The 21,943-nt window shown below is 48.1% G+C and overlaps 1 protein-coding gene across 2 annotated transcripts in view; it reads left to right on the top strand.

The window, feature by feature from the left end:
* The first annotated feature begins 19,139 nt into the window (after positions 1-19,139).
* The window catches only part of CDC42 (cell division cycle 42), a 45,643-nt gene continuing 42,839 nt past the window's right edge, over positions 19,140-21,943 (top strand). For both annotated transcript variants that reach the window (XM_055139415.1, XM_055139414.1), the window contains exon 1: positions 19,140-19,263. The gene's annotated coding sequence lies outside the window, so the exon portion shown is untranslated. The remainder of the gene's footprint in view (positions 19,264-21,943) is intronic.

Here is a 21,943-nt window from a genome sequence, read left to right as displayed (position 1 = left end):
AACCCACCACATAATGAATCAGGTATTTCCTGCAGCCCTTGCTCCTGTTACATTTCTCAGGAGAAAAGGGGTCAACCGTGGACAAAGTTGAAGAAGTGCTGCTCTTTAGCCCACAGGTAAAGGTTCCAATGTAGCAAGGACTTTACCCCTTAGGGATCTCTTCCCGGCAAGACTGCTGAACTCCCTGACTACAGTGATACTTAGTGAAGATTTTTTTCCAACCTTGGTACTTGGGGACAAATAATTCAATTTTGTGCTATGCAGTACAGAAGGCTGATCAGCTTACCTAGAGTCTACTCCAGAGCTACAGCGTTTGCGCGTGCGCACACGTGTGACATGTGACCACGGAGAGTGTCTCCAGACATTGCCACATCCCTTTGCTGCTGGCTGAACACGGCTGGTTGGTTAGGAGAGTTCCTCCCAGCAGAGCCCCAGCTACCCTCAGGCGCTTACTCTGCAGGCTGCGGCTGGCTGAATTGAGGAAGGAGGTGGCGTGTAGGAAGTGTAAGAAGAGGGGGTGAACTCGAGCTCGGCCTGAGAGCTGGTCTAGGAAGAGGTTAAATAGATTCATGATTTATTTGATCCTAGCAATCATCATCCATTCACATAAAATACCTATTTTACAGGTGAGAAAACAGACCCAACACTATTTACATAGCAAATAACTGGTAAAGCTAGAATCTGAGCCTGAAATTCTCTCTCCCTGGTTTTGGCTTTTTCCATCGTTTGGAACTGTTCATTTAACAAGTGTCTTCTGAATCTCCTGTGTGTACAATGTGTCTCTTCTTTGGCTTTATTATTATTATTATTATTATTTTCATCTTTATCTTACGAGCAGTGTTTCTTTGAGTCAGTTGATACAGAAAAAAAAAAGGAACAAAGCAAAAATGGGCCTTACGGACGGGAAAGATAGTAGGCAGATAGATCTGATTCCGTTCCCTGCACCCCCAACAACCCTTAGGAGTGATCCTTGAGTGTATAGCCAGGTGCACCCCCCACCACCCAAAAAAGTCCTAATCTTCAAAAAAAAAAGAAAAAAATAGGAGCTGAAGCGATAGCACAGCAGGTAGGGCGTTTGCCTTGCACACGGCTGACCCAGGTTCGATTCCCAGCATCCCATATGGTCCCCTAAGCACCACAGGGGTAATTCCTGAGTGCAGAGCCAGGAGTAACCCCTGTGCATCGCAGGGTATGACCCCCAAAAAAAGCAAAAAAATGAAAAGTCCTAATCTTCCTAAGTAACTCCTACATTTTCTGTTCCATTGTCCTCGAGTCACACCTGGTGTTGTTGGATCTTTGCCTGATGGACACAGGGTTTCGGGTAAGGCAAAGCGCTCGGCCACTCGAGCCACACCCAGTTCCCTTTCCCCTCACTCCCTTTTATTTATTGTTAGTACAACGATGAGGTCTCACACTTTTTGTGCTCAGTCAAGGTCTCAGATGAGCTGTGGGTATACAATCATCACCTGGGGTGCACACACGTTGTGCTTGCATGCTCTGGGGTGTGAGAGGTCTCACATACATTCAGTTGTGGTGCTTATTCACATAGCGGTCATATACTCGGGCTTGCATGCCTCATTGTGGAGTCAGATCCCCAAACAGGAAATTGTTAGGATCCCACTTGAGGGCCTAGGGACAAAACTTGCTGCCTTATCAGCCTCATGCTTGTAAGGCGGTGCTCTACCATTGACCTGCCCCTAGGCCCCCAGTGACATTTTTTTTTTTTGAGGGGGTCACACCTGGCAATGCATAGGGGTTACTCCTGGCTTTGCACTCAGGAATTACTCCTGGCGGTGCTCAGGGGACCATATGGGATGCTAGGAATCGAACCCAGGTCAGCCATGTGCAAGCAAATGCCCTACCCTACCTATCATCCAGCCTCCACTGACATAATTTTAAGGTAGAACAGACATTTGCACGCGTGGATAGAAAAGGCATGAAAGAAATTTTGTTTTTGGGTCACACCAGTGGGGGACAGGGGACTATTCTCAGGTTTGTGTTCAGGAGTGCTTGGGATACATGTGGTACCAGAGACTAAACTTTGGCTCAGCCTGTCAAGCTATCTCTCTGGTCCATGAAAAGATTTAAAGGTTTTCTTCTCAGGGCTGGAGCAAGAGTACAGTGGGTCGGGCATTTGCCTTGTATGCGGCTGGCTGGGTTTGATCCCTAGCATCCCATGTGGTCCCCCCAAGCACTGCCAAGAGTAATTCTTGAGTGCAGAGCCAGGAGTAACCCCTGAGCATTGTCAGTGTGGCAAAAACAAAATAAAACCTTCTTTCCTTCCTTCCCTCCTTCCCTCCTTCCCTCCTTCCCTCCTTCCTTCCTTCCCTCCTTCCTCCCTCCCTCCCTCCCTCCCTCCCTCCCTCCCTTCCTCCCTTCCTTCCTTCCTTCCTTCCTTCCTTCCTTCCTTCCTTCCTTCCTTCCTTCCTTCCTTCCTTCCTTCCTTCCTTCCTTCCTCCTTTCCTTCTTTTCCTCCTTCCCTCCTTCCCTCTTTCCTTCCTTCCTTCCTCTCCTCTTCCCCTCCTTCCTCCCCTCCTTCCTCCCTTCCTTCTTCCCCTCCTTCCTTCCCTCCTTCCTTCCCTTCTTCCTTCCATCTTTGGGCCATACCCTGCAGTGTTCAGGGCTTACACTTGTCTCTGTGTTCATGGATCCTGGCAGGATTTGAGGGATCATATGGGGTCCTGGGGAGTCAAACCCTGGTCTCGGTGTGCAAGGCAATCCCCCTACCCACTGCATTATTGCTCTAGCCCCTCATTTACACTTACTTTGGGGGGGAGGGGGCAAAGAGATTACAGCATGTAAGGCACTTGCCTCGCACACAGCCGACTCAGGTTCCATTTTCCAGTACATAATGCAAGATAGAGAACTTAGTGCTGTATTTAGTTCTTTCCCACTATGGAGTTTTTTTTTTTACCTTTCCTTCTATTTTCCAATCAACATTTCTATTAAAAAAAGCAAAGCAGAGAATTTAGAGAGTCAAACTTCCAAAGCTTAAACAAATTGTAGAGAAGCGATCGAGTCAGGCCTCAGCCCCCACATTCTGGAATTAGACAGTAACCAGCAAGCACGTGGCACCAGTCCTTTCCCGTGGAAGCGAAAGAGGCTCCTGGCTCCAAACCAACCGAGTAGAACAAGAGACTGAGTTCATCTTTTATCTGCCTCTAGGCCCATGCACTGCCTGGACATTAACAAGTTTCAAGGTCTCAGTGTTTCAAAGTCTCAGCTGGGCATTTGGGAGTCCAGTAACTCCCTGTCTCCGCCGCCACTCCCTGATATCATGCCTGAGCTTTCCCCACAGCACTACCCGGGAACCGCCAGTGTCCATCAATAGTTTTTCTTTTCTTCTGGTTTTGGAGTCACACCCCGTGGTGCTCAGAACCACGCCCGACGTGGTGCTGGGGACCACACCATGTGATCAAGCTCAGGCCGCCTGCGTCAGTGCATGCGTTCGGCTTTACGAGCTAGCTCTCTGGCCCTGTCAGTGTAATTTCTTGTGTGGATCTGGAGCAGAGTTTCTCAATTTTTCATTTGTTTGTTCTTGGCCACACCCAGTGGTGCTTAGGGTTTACTCTGTGCTCAGGGATGGCTTCTGGCAGTGGGGGTTATATGCGGTGCCGGAGACCCAGCCAGGTCAGCTGAGTGCAAGACAAGCACCAAATACCTTTTCTCAGCCCCATTTCTCGACCTTCTTCTGACTGTGGTCCCCTTCTTGACCTTGTTTCCATCCTATGGTCCCCCTGTGCTACTGGTTAGCCCCCAAGTCTCACGTTGTGCCCAAAATAAAGAAAAGGTAAATCCTTATTTCTAAGAGTGATAGGGAAGGAGGAAGACAATGTAGAGGAATTAGAAAGCAATTCTAAAACTCTTGTGTTGATTTTTTCCTTTGTGATTATTTTGACTTCAAGTTCCACAGAAGAATCCTTTCATGTAGGGCTGGGGTATTGGCTCAGAGGACTGGGTCTTATACTTTGCGTGCAGTAACCCCATATTTGATCCCTGACAGCCTATTGCTCCTGAGTACTGCTTGGTGTGATCCCCCAGAAAAAAAATTTACCCAGCTATTTTTAAAATTTATTTATTTATTTATTTTTATCCAGTTATTTTTAAATGCTCCTCCCAGATGAAAATCAATGTTGGAACCACAAGGTAATATGAGATTCTTGGTAACTGACTAATGCCACAGGAAAACGTGTCATCCATTGGGCAGCTACTTCCTGAGCTGTGAGTAGATGCCAGGTGCTGGCTATAAGAAAGGATGCCAGGCGCATATGCTGCCCGAACCCGTGTGATGCTTGCGCCCATGTGCGCACACACATGCGGTGCCCAAGCACATGTGTCACCCACATCTCCCCTCTTGAGATGTGTACTTTCATGATTTCCTATCTAATGTTGGGGTATGCTTAGGGGCTCTCTCCACACTTGGAGAAGCCCGAGTTCTCTCTTGAGCGCGTTACTCTGTCTCTCTTACTCTTCACTCCCCCACTTTTCTCTTCCTCCTTCCCTTCAAAAATCCTCCAAATAAAATCTGTTTTACTTAAAAAAAAAGAAAAAGAAAGGATGCCATTTTCAGACTGTGGAAGTCTATAAGAGTCCACCACCAGTGGCCAGATAGTATAGCAGGCAGGGCACTTGCCTTGTATACAGCCGACCCCGGTTCAGTCCAAAAGCATCCCATATGGTCCCCTAGCCCCACCAAGAGTGACCCTTCACAGAGAGCCAACAGTAAGCCCTGAGCATTGTTGGGTGTGGCTCAATAACAAACCAACAAAAAAGGAGTCCACCATGATAGGGGCAGGAGAGATTATGCGGGGGTTAAAGTTCTTCCCTCACATGCAGCTGATGTGGATTTCACCCCCCAGTTCCACATGTCATCCCCTGAACACATAGCCACGAGAAGCCCCTGAGGACTTCCAGGTATGGCCTCAAACTGCCCCTCCCCTCTTCTAACACTCACAAATAAAATTCATGGTGATGATCAGTCAGGAGATAGTTCAAAAGACTGGCATGCATGACGCCTGGCATAGATGGCCTGGGATTCAATACCCAGCACCATGTGGTCCCTCGGGCTCTGCCAGGTGTGCCGCCCTGGTGGCTGCCCGTATTGCCAAGAGGTCCAAAAAGCAAGCAAGCAGCAAACAGAAACAAGAGTCTGCCATAGTGGTGACGGTGGTCGGGGAATGAAGTGTAAGAGCTCTTCTCGGGAGTATCATGTGTAATCAGCTGCCACGGGCAACTCTGTGCAACGCACTGGACAATGACTCGACTATTTGCTTGTTCCTTCCACCCACTGCTATGCATTTATTAGACATTTTCCCTTAGCCTGGAATGCCCTTCCCCACGCCTCCCCCATCTCAGCCAGCCCACTCCTATTCATTCTTTCCCCCTCCCTTCCCTCTCCTTCCTGCTGCTGCAGCAGTGACAGGGGTGTGTAGCAACACACACACATGCTTGGCTGTGCTCACTCCGGAGCCAGAATGCTCGCTCTGATCATCCCATTCAGTTATGGTACTTGTCCATGACCAGCTGTGTGTCTCGGATCACACTCTTGGTTGTGACACGGGGGTTCTCAGCAGAGCCATTGGGACCACCCCTAGTGGCACATGTGCGCAGCACCCACAATCTAACTTAGCAGGTTCCCAAACTTACCTGGCCAGCCATCCTCTTTTCAGAATAAAACAAAACACACAAACAAAACCCAGTAGGGCCAAAGAGATAGTAGAGCATTTGCCTTGCATGCAGTCGACCTGGGTTCAATGACCAGCATTCTATGTAGTCCCCTGAGGCCTGCCAGGAGTGATCACTGAGCACAGAGCCAGTCGTAAGCCCTGAGCACTGCCCCAAAACAAAAATACAGAAGTAAAAAACAAACAAAAAAAACACACTCGGTATCCTCCGGAAATCTAACTGCTTTAGGAAAACAGACAAAGTGCCACCCCCATTCTTCCCCTTACACTGAGGCTACTATACCCTCCCTGACAGTTCCCTCCACCTGGCTTCTGGGAACACTGATCTAATTGGTGGCCTTGTATTATTTACAAGGCAGGCACTTGTAGTCTCTAAGGCGTCCCTTGGGTCCCTTCTATTAGCTCTTCTTTATTTGTTTCCTTTTTGATTTTGGGCTTAATCTGGCTCATTATTCAGGGATCACTCCAGGCATGGCTCTGGGGACCATATGTGGTGCAGGGGTTGAACCTGGGTCAGCGGCATGCAATGCAAGCATCCTACCCGCAGCACTATCTCTTCACTCACTCCCTTTCTGGCTCCCATCCTTTTGATTTGTTTTTGTTTTGGGGGCCACACCTGGCAGTGCTCATGAATCATTCCTGGCAGTGCTTGAGATGCAGTGATATTAGATTCTGGGGATCGAACCTGGGTCAGCCATGTGCAAAGCAAGCACCTAACCTGCTGTACTATACCTATGGCCCCCTCACCCCCATTCATTCTTATCCATACAAGTAGGCACCATCACCTTTTTGGGTGTCTGTGATTTGGCCTTAAGTCAGCATTGAAGATCCCCTGTGAACACCTTAACTTTTCTCACACCTTGTCCATTCGATAATTTATAGACGACGTGATTGCAGTGTGCTGGGCCCTGCTCAAAGTGCCTTACTGTGGGGCAGCGTCCCCAGGACATGTGGGGAGTAAATAAAATGTCCAAAATTCATAGAGTTTGTGTCCTTATGCTCCTTCATGAAGCGTAGGCTCCATGAAGACGGGATCGATATTCTCAGTCTCAACACAGCACCTGCCCGTGACTGATTCTCAAGGAGCAGCTCGAATTTTGTGGTCGAGAGATGGCTCCTCCCTGGTAGGTAAGGCAGTACCTACGAGTGGACACAAATAGCTGGAGTCCATGGGAAGCAGTGTCATGCTGGGCAGGGGTGGTACTTGAGGTCATGCATTCAGGTGTGAGGGCTGGGGATCCAAGGAAAACTCACAGCCTTCTCGAGGCAGGGGCTGCTGGGGTGGGTTTCACTCCCACCTCCCCTGGTGCCTGGCTTCCTTCTTCATTTTGCACCCGACCTTGCAGTGAGGTGAGTGAGGGTAACTGTGGGCAAGCTCACGGACCCTCTGGGTACCTAGCAACGACCTAAATGTCCGGGATGGTGATGGTAAACTGGGTGTGTTTCCTGGGCAGCAAGCTGTTTGGGTTACCCTGGCCACCAAGGCCCTCCCAGAATTCCTCTGGGCCCAAACTCTGCCTCTTAGACAAAGCCGTCTGTTCTGGAGCCCTGCTGAGGGCAACTTCTGTGCTTAAGAATAACTTCTGTCATCTTAGACAAGTCAGGCCCCGTCTCTGAGCTTCAGCACCCACACCCGTCTTCATCCTGTATCTTCCCCAGCACAGCACTGCCGGGAGTGCGAAAGCATTCAATAAACGCACCAGGGCCTGAATTGGCATGTCAGGGGAGGAGGCTTCTCTGCGGGCCTGGGGAATCTTATTTCTGAGCATCTTGCTTCCATTTTTTCCTCTCACATTTCATTTATTTATTTATTTTTAATTTATTTTTGCTTTTTGGGTCACACCCAGTGATGCACAGGGGTTACTCCTGGTTCTGCACTCAGGAATTACCCCTGGTGGTGCTCAGGGGACCATATGGGATGCTGGGATTTGAACCTGGGTCGGCTGCGTGCAAGGCAAACACCCTACCCACTGTGCTGTCGCTCCAGCCCCTCCTCTCCCATTTCAATCCATAAAATTCTGTTCTTGTTTTTCCCTATCCCTCTTCTCTTTGATGCCTTTTTTTTTTTTAATTTGGTGGTGGTGGGAAGGGGGACACACCTGGCAATGCTAAGGAGTTACTCCTGGCAGTGCTCAGGGACCATTTGGGGTGCCAGGAATGGAACGTAGTCGGCTGTGTGCGAGATAAGTGCCCTATCTGCTTATCTCTCTGACCTCTCTTTGATGGTCTTTTCTACAGGACTCAAACTTCCTCATTGAGACCTGCAGAAAATCTACACCTCTCCCACAAGTGACAAATATGTTTGCTTTTTTGATCAATACAATTGCTCTTAGTATCTGAAACTATTTAAAATTCACGTCTTGTGTGTAGCATGAAAAGTACACCAATCTTAATTAGGAATATGACTTTGTACATGGTGTGTCTACCCCATAACCACCTCCCTGAATGAATTTCAGCAGCAGTTCAGAAGTCTCTCTCCCACAGTCCAATGATGACTTTCTTCATCATTTCCCATAAATTATGTTTTCTATTGTCCTAGAGCACTGCTCACTGTTTCTGTTGTTTTTCTTAGGGGGTGGGGGAGGGGGGTGGGTCACACCCAGCTGTGCTCGAAGTTTATTCCTGGCTCTGTGCTCAGGGATCCCTCTTGGAGGCCTCGGAGAACCATACAGGATGCCAGGGACCAAACCCTGGTCAGCAGCGTGCAGTGCAAACACTCTAGCTGCCATAATATTGCTCTGGCCCTGCTGCCTGTTCCTGAGCCCGGTGAATCCCAGCACATAGCTATTGCTCCTTGTGTCTGACCCATTCTACATCATCCCCTGAGTTTCCTGCCTTTCTGTCTGTGCACCTGGACAAGCCTGTTCTTTCCGCCAGGACTCAGCATGCCCCACCCTGGCCTGGCCAGTCTGTGCAAGTTCTCTCGACTAGACTCAGATCAAACCTTGCTCCGTAGGGAAACTTTGCCCGACCGACTCTGGGTTTGAATTTCAACTGCTCCACCTACCAGTTATATGCCTTTGATCAAGCGTTACTAATCTCTTCTTACCTGGTTTTGTTGAAGATGATAGTTTTTATATTCGAGAGTTCTTGTGAATTTAAAGCAAAATAATAGATATTAAATTCTTAGAGCAGTGACTGGAGCATAGGTAGTATTTAATGTTAGTTATAACTGTTGTAAATGCTGTGTTTTTCTTGTTTTGTTAGATCCTTGTACATACCTGTGCAAATAGTAGCACTGTAGCACTGTTCATCGATTTGCTTGAGCGGGCACCAGTAACGTCTCCATTGTGAGACTTGTTGTTACTGTTTTTGGCTTATCGAATATGTCACAAGTAGCTTGCCAGGCTCTGCCGTGCAGGCAGGATACTCTTGGTAGCTTGCTGGACCCTCTGAGAGGGACGGAGGAATCGAACCCAGGTCGGCCGGGTGCAAGGCAAACGCCCTACTCGCTGTGCTCTCACTGAATCCTGCTTATTTCCTTTATTGTAAGGTCACTATCTCCTGGAAGGACTCTGCAGATCTAATGGATTCTGGGAATCCTACCCAGATTCGTCCTGTGCAAGGCAAGTGCCTTACCCACTCTATTATCTCTTCAGCCCTGCTATTTTAATTTCTCGAGTAGGAATTATATCTTAGTTCATGAATTTCTTCAGTAGATATTTATTGAGCGTAGTCTAGTCCTGAGGCTACATCAGCAAAAATTAAGTCCTTGATTTTATATTTTTTGATGGGAGGAAACAGATAAGACCAATAAAGAGCTGAGATCATTTTGGATAGTGCTATGAGTTATAAAGGAAATAGGCGATAGCAAAATTGGGGGTGCTGGGTGAGGAAGAGTCTTTTTGAAGCAGTAATATTTGAGCAGAGCTCAACAAGGGAGAGCAGAGAAGGCATATGACAGAGAGGAGTGAGACCTGGGTTGACTATGAACCAGGCAAGTGACTTACTTGCTATACTATCTCTCTGCCCTATTCTTTTTTCTTTTTTTTTTTAAAAAAAATTTTGTTTTGGGACCATACCAAGCAGTGCTGGAGTTATTCCCAGATCAGAAGTTGGGCGTCACTCCCAGTAGTACTCAGGGGGAGTATGTAATGAACCCTGGATTTCTGCACCAAAGTGTGTCCAACAACCCTTTGAGCCATCTCCCCAGTATCTTAGATTGGTTTCAAGTTAAAACTTCACCCATGTGCTACATGCACATAGAGTTATTACTTGAAAAATCCTCCTGCTAGGGTAGGACTTTTCTCCTGCCCCCTTTCTTTTCATTCACTCTTCTTCAAAGACCTAGATTCTCTCCATCAGAGATGAGGAGGCCGCTTTGGGCCAACCAGAGAAAAGGCAAGCAGGAAACAGGTTTGGTCAGTCTCACTCTTGGCTCCAAGAAGTCAAGTTCCTAGGATAAGACTCAGGAGCTGGCAGAAAGTGACAGAGGGATGCTGAGTGGACAGACTGCTGAGCTGATGGGGGCCTCAGTAGGCTACTGCTGCCACAATCCTCAGTGGCTGGACTAACTCAAACCATGAGGATGTCTGCAGGACCAGAGGAAAATAGCTGCTGGGAATATTAGCATCTTAGTGAAAGGAGTTTATACATAAATCTTTTAGTAACCATAGTCAGATTTTTTTTCATAGTCAGATTTTTAAAAAGATTTATTCTTCTTAAAAATTTTGAGTAGAGCAATTTTTTTTTTTTTTGGCATCACAACTGGCAATGCACAGGGGTCACTCCTGGCTCTGCACTCAGGAATTACCCCTGGCAGTGCTCAGGGGACCTTGAGTAGAGCAATTTTTAGGCCATGCCCAACAGTGCCAAGGGGCTACTCCTAGCTGTATATTCAGAGGGTCCCTCCAAACAGTGCTCGGGGGCCTTTATGGTGTCAAGGACTGAATCCAGGCCTCCCACATGCAAAGCAAGTATTCAGTCTGTTAAATGATGTCCCTAGTCCTTATTTAACTGTTTCTATATTTTGCCTTGTTTTGTAGTCTACCCCACTCAGGCCAGGACTGATGTTCCTTTAGGTCACCCCAGCTGTGCTCCAGGGCTCTGAGAGTAGCCCAGCAGTGTTGGTGCTTGAGCATACAGTGCAGAGGACTGACTAGGCCTTGTGCATGCCAGGCTCGCAGACCTGTCCTTTAATCTCTCTCCCAAGCAGAGAGTACAGGGGTTAAGATGCTTGCCGTATGGGGCTGGAGGGATTGGACAGTGGGGTAGGGCACTTCCCTTGCATGTGGCTGACCCAGGTTCAATGGTCCCCTGAGCCCCACCAGGAGTGATCCCTGAGTGCAAAATCAGGAGTAAATTCTGAGCACCACTGAATGTGCCCTCCCCCACTCCAAAACAAACAAACAAACAAACAAACAAACAAACAAAAAACCCAACAGTAAATCAAAATGCTTGCCTTGCATGCAGCTGACTAAGTTTAGTCCCTGACACTCCATATGGCTCCCTAAACACTGCCAGGAGTGACCTCTGAGTGCAGGGCCCAGGAGTAAGGCTTGAGCACCACAAGGTGTGTCCAAACCCTGCCTCTCCTCCATCCCCTGCAAAAAAATTAAAAAAAGAACCATCTCCCTGGACACTCCAATCTTTATTTAGTTATTTTGTTTTGAGGTATTAGCACTACCTCTAACCTTTTTTAGGGGCACTCTTGTTCGTGCTAACTTACACCTGGTTCTGTGTTCAGGAATCACTCTTGGCGGGGTGATCACTTTTGGCGAGGAGACCATATGAGGTGCTGGGGATTGAATCCAGGTCAGCGGCATACCTGGCAAGCACCTTATCCACTGTACTATTTCTGCGCCCCCAATGTTAATGACATATTATACATGAGACAAATGTACAGTGTAATGAATAAAGCAAGCACATCAATGTATGTCATTGTTACCAGATCATAAAATAAAACATTGCCAATACCATCATCTCTGTAAACTCCCATCCCTGCGAGATTACAACCTTCTTAGATAAAACCACTTGTTGGATATTTTTTTTTTTTTTGGCTTTTTGGGTCACACCTGGCGATACACAGGGGTTACTCCTGCCTCATGCACTCAGGAATTAACTCTTGGTGGTGCTCAGGGGACCATATGGGATGCTGGGAATCGAACCCCAGTTGGCCACATGCAAGGCAAATGCCCTACCTGCTGTGCTATCGCTCTAGCCCCACTTGTTGGATTTTTTAAATAACTATCACTTCCTTGCTTTTCTTTATAGTTTTGTCTATAAAGACAAACCTATAAATGACCTGGAAAGTCTTAAGTTCGAATTTTCTCATTTAAATCTCAAGACCTATAAGAGATTACAAAGGAAGCCTCTATTTTTGTGTGTGATAGTGGAAATCACATCTGGTGGTGCTCTGGGGCCATTCCTGGCACAGTGCTCTGCTGCCAGTGGTCATGGAACCATAAGTGCTCTGAATAGAACCCAGGACTCCCTCATTCAAAACACACACTCTGGCCCTTTAAGCCAGTTACCCAACCCAAAGGGAACATCCACGATGTAGTCCCTCAGATTCCTCAGTAAATGTTGGCAGACCCTGAGAGATCCTAGTAGATGTGCATCTGGCAGAGAATGCAGGTTTGATTTTGAGGCTTCTTTCCTTTAGCCAGTGCCTAAGTGCTCTTTGGGTTGAAGGCGCTGGGAGGGGCATGAAGAACCATCCACAGCTCACCTAGCCCTGGGAGCTCATTTTCCTGGGGTAGGGAAATCAGGAGTGAATGTGAGAGAGCAGGCGAGGTGCTAACAAGTCCTTTGCTAAGCAAGTGCTGTGGCGGTCTAGAAGAGGCAGAGATGACTTTTAGCAGGAGCAAGTGAAGCTGGTTTCGTGGGAGTGGTGGCGTGATGCTCATCATGTATTATTTATCAAACTTTCTCTGTTGCTTTTGTTTTGGGGCCTCCCCAGTGATGCTGGGGGCTACCAGGACTATGCTGGGCAGTGTTTGGGAGGTGATGGGGTGCTGGTGACTGAACCCAGGGCTCTGTGCATGCCTGGCATGTGCCCCAGCCCTTTGAGTTATTACCTCTTTTTTTTTTTTCTTTTTGGGTCACAGCCGGGGATGCTCAGGGGTTACACCTGGCTCTGCACTCAGGAATTACTCCTGGCAGTGCTCGGGGGGGCCATATGGGACCATAGGGGATCAAACCCAGGTTTAGCTGCGTGCAAGGCAAATGTCCTACCCCATTGTAGTATCACTCCAGCCCCTGAGTTATCAAGTTATCACCTCTTTGAAAGATCTTTTTTTAATTTATTTTTTATTTTTTATTTTCTTTTGCTTTTTGGGTCACACCCAGCAATGCACAGGGGTCACTCCTGGCTCATGCACTCAGGAATCACCCCTGGCGGTGCTCAGGGGACCATATGGGATGCTGGGATTTGAACCAGGGTTGGCCGAGTGCAAGGCAAACACCCTACCCGCTGTGCTATCACTCCAGCCCCAAGATCTTTTTTTTAAAACATATTTAATAGAAGATTTATATTTTTTAAGAGTTTTTTTTTTCTTTTTGGGTCACACCTAGCGATGCTCAGGGGCTACTCCTGGCTTTGCACTCAGGAATTACTCCTGGCAGTTCTTGGGGGACCATATGGGATGCCGGGGATCGAACCTGGGTCGGCCGCGTACAAGGCAAACGCCCTACCCGCTGTGCTATCGCTCCGGCCCCTTAAGAGTTTTTTTAATTGAATAACCATGAGATATACCATTATAAAGTTGCTCATGATTGGATTTCAGTCGTTCAATGTTCCAATACCTCCTTCCATCAGTGTACATTTCCCAGTACCAAGTTTTGCTCCCAGCCCCCAACACCCTGACCCCTCCAACCTCTGTGGCAGGCACTTTTCTTCTTTGAGTAAAGCAAATTGTCTTTACTGCAGTGATGGGCTATATGTAATCAGTTGAAGGCATGAGAGCAAAATGAGTGATTCTCTGGGGTTAAGTGAGTCTGCGAGTTACTCTCTGACTGCTTTTCTCTCCCCTTCCACCCTAACGGTTCAGGAAAACCCTGACTAATACTAAGGGAAACAAACACCTTTGGAGAGGCAAGTTGGTTCCACATCATGGAGGACCCGGAATGCTTGGCTAAAGAACTTTTAATTTTATTTTAAAGATAAAGGGGAAAAACACCGAACATCCCTGATCTGGGAGGTGACTTAATTGATCCTGAGGTCTGGGAATACAAGGGCTGTTATGCACAAAGCAACTTAAAAGAAATTTTAGATGGGGTAGTATTATTGTTATTGTCTGCACTGTAGCACTGTCGCCCCATTGTTCATTGATTTGCTCGAGCAGGCACCAGTAACATCTCTATTGTGAGATTTGTTACTGTTTTTGGCACATCAAATATGCCACGGGTAGCTTGCCAGGCTCTGCCGTGTGGGCAAGATACTCTCGGTAGCTTGTCGGGCTCTCTGAGAGGGATGGAGGAATCAAACCTGGGTCGACCACATGCAAGGCAAACGCCTTACCCACTGTGTTATCACTCAGGGGCTATTATTATTGCTATTACTATTTTTTTTTATTATTTGATTTTTTTTTGCCTCATCCGGTAGTGGTCAGGGCTTATTTCTGGCTCTCTATTCAGGGATTACTCATGGCAGAGTTTAGGGGACCATATGGGATGTCCAACCATACGGACACCATATGCATGCCCAACCATATGCAAAAAGCAATTACCTTACCCCTGTAGTATCTCTTTGGCTCTAGGAATTGGATATTAATTGTGTAGACAGAGGATCTATGATGCAGAAAAGTTGAGCACCCTGGGATGTATATATGGGTGCTGGGTCTAAAAGCACTGGAGATAAACACTGCAGAACCGGAAGCAGGAGAGCACTAAAAGATGTTTATGGAACTTATGAAAAACTGGATATTTAGAAATAGAGGTAGGACTAATAAAAATATTAGGATATTTAGAAATGGAGGTGGATGAGATTTGGGATCCGTCTACCTAGGGGATAGTGGCAAGTCCCAGACAAAAGCGGTAAGGGGTTGGGGCTGGCAGAGTAATTGATTTAAGAGTCTTACAGTTTCAGTACTTGTTCAGGCAATATGGAGGATTCATTGGTAAATGTGGGTGATAGTTGAATCAAGATTGAGTCCATGGGCTCAGACAATGCAAACAGCTTAGGTTTCTCTGCTTTCATCTCTCACCTGTGTTTTCCTCCTTTGTCATGCTCTCAGGAATCTCTCTCCTGGCAACAGGAAGATGGCTGCCACGTGCCGTGATCACAGTGTGGCCTCAGCAGAAAGATTCAGTCAAGTGCATTATTCTGACCAAAGTCCCAGAACGGAATCCCGTTTGTTCAGGTTGGATCCAATGCCCATGACTAAGCTGTGGGTGTCTCTCAAATGCTCCCTCTGACTGAGCGTGACGTTCTTCTTTGCAACTGGGCCAGAATTATCTTCTTTAATGGCACATGCAGGGGGCCAGAGAGACAGGAAAAAGTGCTGGCCCTGCACAGAGCCAACCTGGGTTTGATCCCCAAGTCCCTCCAGGAATGATCCCTGAGTAAAGAGCTAGGCGTAAGTCCTGAGCACCACTGGATGTGGACTCCAAACCAAAGATAAATAAATAAATAAATAAGTACATAAACAAATAAAAATAAAGACACATGACTTTATTTTTACATCCACCCAGACCCCCCATTTTCCAGTAGCTTGGCAGCCACACCCACAAACTGCCCCCAGCGCTGTGTAATCCCACTAACGGCCAACATCCAGAGACTATAAAACCAAGCTCCTGGAAGCACATGTCCTCAAAGTGGCTGCATGACATCTAATAGCCTTGTTCTCCCTCTTGGAGAACCTGACAAACTACCAAGAGTCTATTGCCTACCTGGGAGAGCCTTGCAAGCTCCCCATGGCGTATTCATATCCCAAACACAGTAACAGATATATACATACCTCTTGGAGAGCCCGGCAAGCCACCGAGAGTATCCTGCCCACATGGCAGAGCCTGGCAAGCTACCCGTGTCATATTCGATATGCCAAAAACAGTAACACTAGGTCTCATTCCCCTGACCCTGAAAGAGCCTCCAATTGTTGGGAAAGACGGGTAAGGAGAGGCTGCTAAAATCTCAGGGCTGAGTGTAATAGAGATGTTACTGGTGCCCGCTCAAGTAGATTGACGAACAACAGGATGACAGTGATACAGTGAAAGACACATGGATTGACAATTAAGCTTCAGCAGAAACAGAAATGCTGTTACTGAAGGAGGAATGGGCGCCCAGCTGATCGTCAATAGTCAGCAGGGGAAGGGGAGTCAGATACTCTGAGGGCTAATATGAAGCAGCCTTGGCCGGTGGGATAGTGAGGAAGAGGTACTAGTAGTCTAAGGTCTGCGGGAACAGCAAGAGAAGGATAGAATGGGATCAGGTGGCAAGACTATATAGCCTTCTGGGGTGGGAAAAGGCGGGGGGCGGTTTGTTTTGACAAACACCAGACAGCATAATAGACAAAGTCCTCAGTGAATCCTTGTCCTCAGAATAAAGGCAGGGAAAGTCAAGCAGTTGGGTGACACTCCATCAAGATATTGCAGCGGATGGAAAGGGCAGACATTGTCTGGGGACATTCATCGGTTTGGGAGATGGGATGAAGGAAAGGTCACGGCCAACTGGCTTCCCAGAAGGATAAAACACAACAAAATTTTCTTCAAGTTCAAGGAATAAAGAGTTTTAAATTATTACAACAGTAAAAAATTCACAATTGTTCTAAATAATCTAAATTCTAAGAGTAGGGGATTAATAACACAAATACTGTTGTGCCCATATGACAGGCTACTACAGACTTCCAAAATGATACTGTATTTAACATGAGATATTTACAATGTGTTTCTTTGGGGGGGCACACACCCTGTGGTGCTCAGGGATTTGTTGCTAGGGGGTCACTTCCTGTGGTGTTCAGGTGGGGGGGTGCTCATGAAGTGCCAGGGATGGAGTTTAGACATCCAGCCCTATGAACCATCTCTTCAGTGTACAATATGAGAATTTGTTTTGTTTTGTTTTGATTGAAACTTAGGAAGATGTGAGATGATGGGGGGTGACAATGAAGGGGGTAAGGACATGTTCAAAAGAGAACAAGAACTTGAGAGAGCAAGCAAGCAAAGAAACATAGAGACAAGCAGGCGAGACACATGTTTCAAGGGAGAACAGGGGCTTGTAGAGCAAGCCAAAATATGGTTCTGAAAGGAAAAGGCATATTAAAATATTTTTGTATAATAAATATGTGTGGATGTGTATCTATCTGGAAAAGTATACCAAAATATTGGTAAAAATGCAAACTTTGGTGGAATCTCCTGGCCCTGTGCCAGGCTATCTTCATCAGGGCACCTCAGAGGGGGTTGGGCTGAGTTTCCCTCCCTGCCCAAGCAGAACCCTGGCAGCAGAAAACCTCTAGAACCCAGCCTCAGCCATGCTCACGGCCACTCTCTACACACTTGGATGAGCCTCATCCATGAAGGAACCGGCAGAGGAACCCAGGTATGCAGGACCTGTGGCTGAGATCTCCAAGCCTGCTTGGATTTAGGGACTGGGCCTCCTCCACCCAGCTCCCCAGTTTTCCAGTAGCTTGGCAGTCACCCACAAACTGCCCTGGCAACATGTAATCTCATCAATGCCCAATATCCAGAGACTATAAAATAAAGCTCCTGGAAGAGAGTGATGCAGTATTTTCTGGAGTGCTCGGCCGCAAATATACTCTAGTCCACTGATGTACCTAAAGTAGCACACGTTTGTTTGGTTTTAACATACTTACTCATATTCTTGTATATACGGGCTTAAATGGCCCCAGAATAAAATACAACAACCTTCACACTTCCCTCTTATTGTGGTGGAAAGATGCTCGCTGGTGGGGTGGGTGTTTGAATATTATCTGTAATAAACTATTGTGAACTAGCTTTATGAAAATAAAATGTATAAAAATCGCAAAAAAAACCCAGTAAAATGAAAGAAATTTAAAAAAATGCAAACTTTTGTAGTTGGTTTTATTAAGGGTAGTTTACCTTATACCTGAAGCTTATCTTCTAATTTCACTATAGTATGCCTGAAGGCTAGTATCATATCATGGTGGTCAACTGGATTCAGTCTCTTGAGCTCAAGTCACATCTTTGCCCTGACTGGCTAGGAAACCTCTGCCAGATCCTTAATAATCCAACCTCAAAGGTTCAATAAATGGAGGACTTCTGACTTTATAGGGTTGTGGTATTACTTTAGTTGTTATTACATGGAAAGCTGTTAACACCATGCCAAAACTGAAAAATGTAGTTATTCTTCTTTCCTTTGGGTATTTGGGCCGTTCCTGGCAGTATTCAGAGGCAACTCCTGGTTTTGTGTTCAGGGAGCTATATGGGTGCCAAGGATCGAACCTGGTTTGCTGCATAGAAGGTAAATGTTTTGTCTCCTATACTATTATCTGTCCCCACATTGTGTAATTATAAAATCCAAAAGAAAATGACTTTTAAATCCAGTATTTTGGAGATAGGTATCCTTTTTGTTCTGATTGAATTGTGTGGTAGTCATCAATAAATGAACTGAGATATTTCCTTTGGCGCCTGAGAAATATCTTAAGTGGAAGCCATGTCAGGTCCCCGGCACCGCATGGTCTCCCCTGAACTCCAGGTGTGACCCCCAACCCCCACATCGGACCCAGAACAGAGCCAGGAGTAGCCCTGGAACAGGTGTGACCCAGAGGCCCTACTCTGTCTTCCTCCCCCCAAGATATTTTCCTCTAACACGGGGAACAAGAAGTGAAGAACAGTGATTCTTGTTCTCCTAAAGCTGGAGCAGTGGGAGAAAAATGGAAAATACGTTTTGTGAGAATAAGGTGATCAGAAGGTATTTACATTTTAGGGCTGAAAGTCAGTCAAAATCCTCCTGACGGGGAAGTAGGCAGAGCAAGCAGGGTAGCATAAGTCTAGGTCTTATGTTGGGGAGAAGGTCTCCAAAGCAAAATAAATCACTAGGTCTTGGGAGCCAGGAGACCATGCACTTGTGGTGAGACTTTATTTATTCAGGCCAGACTCAAGCTGTGCTTAGGGGCTAGACCCAAGTGTGCCTGGTGAACAGTGTGATGTCAGGGATCTATCAAACCTGGGCCACCTGCATTCAAAGCATGAGACAAGCCCTTTGAGCTGTTTCTGATGGCTCTTGCAGTGAGACCTTGAAGTCATCGTCTTTGAAAAGTTTCTCTGCAGAGTAAGAATATAATAAGGATATACTATAATAAGGATAATGCGATTTTGCTTCACAAGGTTGCAAGTACCTAGAAAAATGTTGGTAGAAACGCTCTGCAAACAACAATTAATAGCATTATCACAAATACAGCCTCCAGAGCAAGAAATGCGGATCTCAGCGCGGGGGCGGGGGAGGGCGGGGTGGGGGTGGGGCGGAAAGCCAGCCGCCCCGCCCTGCGCGTGCGCGGTGGGCGGCCCCCGCCCGCGGCGGGCGTGTCCTCGGGCCGCGCCGCCCCGCCCACTTCCGCGGGCTCCCGCGGTGCGGCGCCTGCGTGCTGACGTCAGGCGCGTGCCCCTGTCCGGCAGTCGAGGAGACCCCGCGCAGTGCTGCCAACGCCCCGGCGGAGGAGCTGAGGTGAGTGCGGGGCCCGAGGCTCCCCGCGGGAGCGGCTCCCCCCTACCCCCGTCCCGTCGCGGCGCGCCGCCCGCCGCCGCCCGCCGCCCGCGGGACAGCGCTCCGGGGCGACCCGCGGGGAGGCTGCGGGCGTGGCGCGCGGGCCGACGCGGGGCTCGCGCGGCTCCGTGCCGGCTCGCGCGGCTCCGGGGTCCGGAGGGGCGCGGGCGGGTCCGGGGCGGCGCGGGGCCGGGGGCGCCCGCCCTTCGCTCGCCCGCACGGGGGCCCCCCGGGACGCCGGTGCCGGCGAAGGGCGCGGGCCGGGGCGCCTGTCAGCGGGCGGCGGCGGAAGGAAGGGGTCACACCCATCGCGCCGGCCCGGCTCCCCTCCCCCGCCGCCCGCCGCCCCGGCCGCCACTTCCTGCTGCTCGGCGCCGCCGACATGTTGCGGCGGGCGGCGGGGCGGGCCGGGGGCCGGCCGGGGCCGGGGCCGGGGCCGGGCGGGCCGGGGGCTCCCGTCCGGCTCCCGCCCGCAGCTCCCCCGGAGCCGACCCACCTCGCCTCCTGCCGGGCCGCCCGGCCCGGGCCTCCTCGCAGCGGCCCTGCGAGCTCTGCCCTCCTTTTCTCCTTCCCTGCTGCTCTTTCTCGGTCTTTATTTTTCCTCCTCTCCGTTTGAGTCCCCGAGAAATGCAGTGTGCAACATGACGTCATCGCGGTTTAAGTGGGGGAGGGCGGCCTGGAGCTCCTCGGAGTCGGGGCGCCGGGGGCCCCCCGCGAGCCGGGGCCCGGGCCCCTCCGACCCCTCCTGGGCGGCGCCGACGCCCTGCCCGCGGGGGAGCGCCTCTCCCCCGGACGGTTCACTTTCCCGGCGCGGGGCCCTCCCCCGTCCACCCTCGGGCCCCTTTGGGTGGCCAGGGTGTGGTGAAGTGAGTGTATTTCACACCTGACGCTGCCCTCCCGACCCGCACCCCCGGTACTTGAGTGTTTGGAAGGAGTGATGCGTGTTTTGGAATTAACCCCCCCACTCCCCCAGGTCGGAAGGAACGCTTTCGGACTTGGGAGCACAAGGTTCCCCCAGAATCCAACTGGGTGCATTTTCGACTCTGCGTTTTTGGTTAATGGGTCGGAGGGTTCAGTGGCAGGGAAAAGTGACAGTACTGGAAAGGGAGTGGGATCCAGCTGTAGGGGAGCGCAGGGTTGCAGCCAGCTCTTCCTCTTTATCCTTTGTATGGCGAGAACAGATGCTTGTGAAGAAATAGTAGAAAGCAGTGGTAGGTTCAGATCAACTCTGTAAGGGTGGGTGTGTAGACGATGGAATACTTGTGTGTGGCTTGGGTTTGCCGTGATCCGGAGTCGGTTTTTAAAAGTACAAAAACAGCACACTTAGCGCCTGCCTTCTTGCTTGAGTCCTCTGTATTTACAAAGTCTAAATATATAGTCTTTCATCTTTTAATATATAGGATAGTTTGATTTCGTAGTTTTTGGACAGAAGTCCAAACATGGGTGGTGGTAAAAATGAATTCAGTATTAAAAATGACCTCTTTTTCAGTAGTTTATTCAAGACCTGAAATGTCCTGAATATCCTCTTAAAACATTTTCGCAGAAAAGCCAATGTCAGTGCTCAGTTAAACTTAATGTTTTGAATCTAAGTCAGGTATTACAGCATAGTCAGTGGTCAAATCAGATCTTTAGGTTTTTTTTTTTTTTCTTTTTTTGGGGGCTATACTCTATAGTGTTCAGGGGCTCCCAGATTAGTGCTTAGGAGATCATGTGGTACCAGAGATGGAATCTGGGGCTCCTATCTGCAAAGTATGAACTCAGTATGAACGCCAGTAGATGAGTGATCCCCTGACCCCATTAATGAAATGACTTTTTAAAATTTTGGGCCACACCTGGAGGTGTTCTGGAGATCATATGTGGTGTTGGGAATTTGACAGGATCTGCTGCATGTAAGGCAGATACCTTTCTTTTATTATGATACTTTTTTACTAGAAATTTTATGTGTTGTTAAAAAGCATTTCCAGATAAAAAACATTTCCCCTGCGCCCAGAGCTGTCACTTTGGAAAACTGTATTTACTGTGCCATTCTGAGAGTGATATTGACAGGTTTTTGGAAAGTAAAGATCAATATGTAATTTTATTTATATTTATAGTGTATTTCATTGTTCCAGGTTTTCTTATAAGATGAGGAACTTTCAGTGTGGAGCACTTTAGGCTCCAGGACTTCTTTTACAGGGGAGGAAGGGCTAATATTTCATTAACTGTTTAATAAATCTACATATAAAAAGAGTCTGTAGGGGCTAGAAAGACACTGTTTAACGCACTTGCCTTGCACCTGGGTTTAGTATCACTACATATGGTCCATGGGGCATCACCCTGAGTGCAGAGCCAGGAATAGACACAGCATCACTAGGTGTAGCCCAAACCCCTTCCCCTCCCAAAGAAATTCCATGATAGGCTTTATGCTAATCATGCTTATTCAGTGTTCTCTTCAATATGTTAATTTTCCCCACTAGAACATAAGTTCCATGATGATAGGAATTTGATTTGGCGTAGTCAACCTTGTATCTCTGGCATATATGCCACACACATAGTATGTCTTAAGAAGTGTTTGTCAGATCAATGTATAAGGTAATAATTGAGGATTAATAGTTTCTCTTTATGCAGGTTACAGAGGTCAGTGTATATATTTCCAGAAACT

This window comes from Sorex araneus, chromosome 5, assembly GCF_027595985.1.
Source record: "Sorex araneus isolate mSorAra2 chromosome 5, mSorAra2.pri, whole genome shotgun sequence".
Classification (NCBI taxonomy): Eukaryota; Metazoa; Chordata; class Mammalia; order Eulipotyphla; family Soricidae; genus Sorex; species Sorex araneus.
This window is presented reverse-complemented; position numbering and strand designations above follow the sequence as displayed.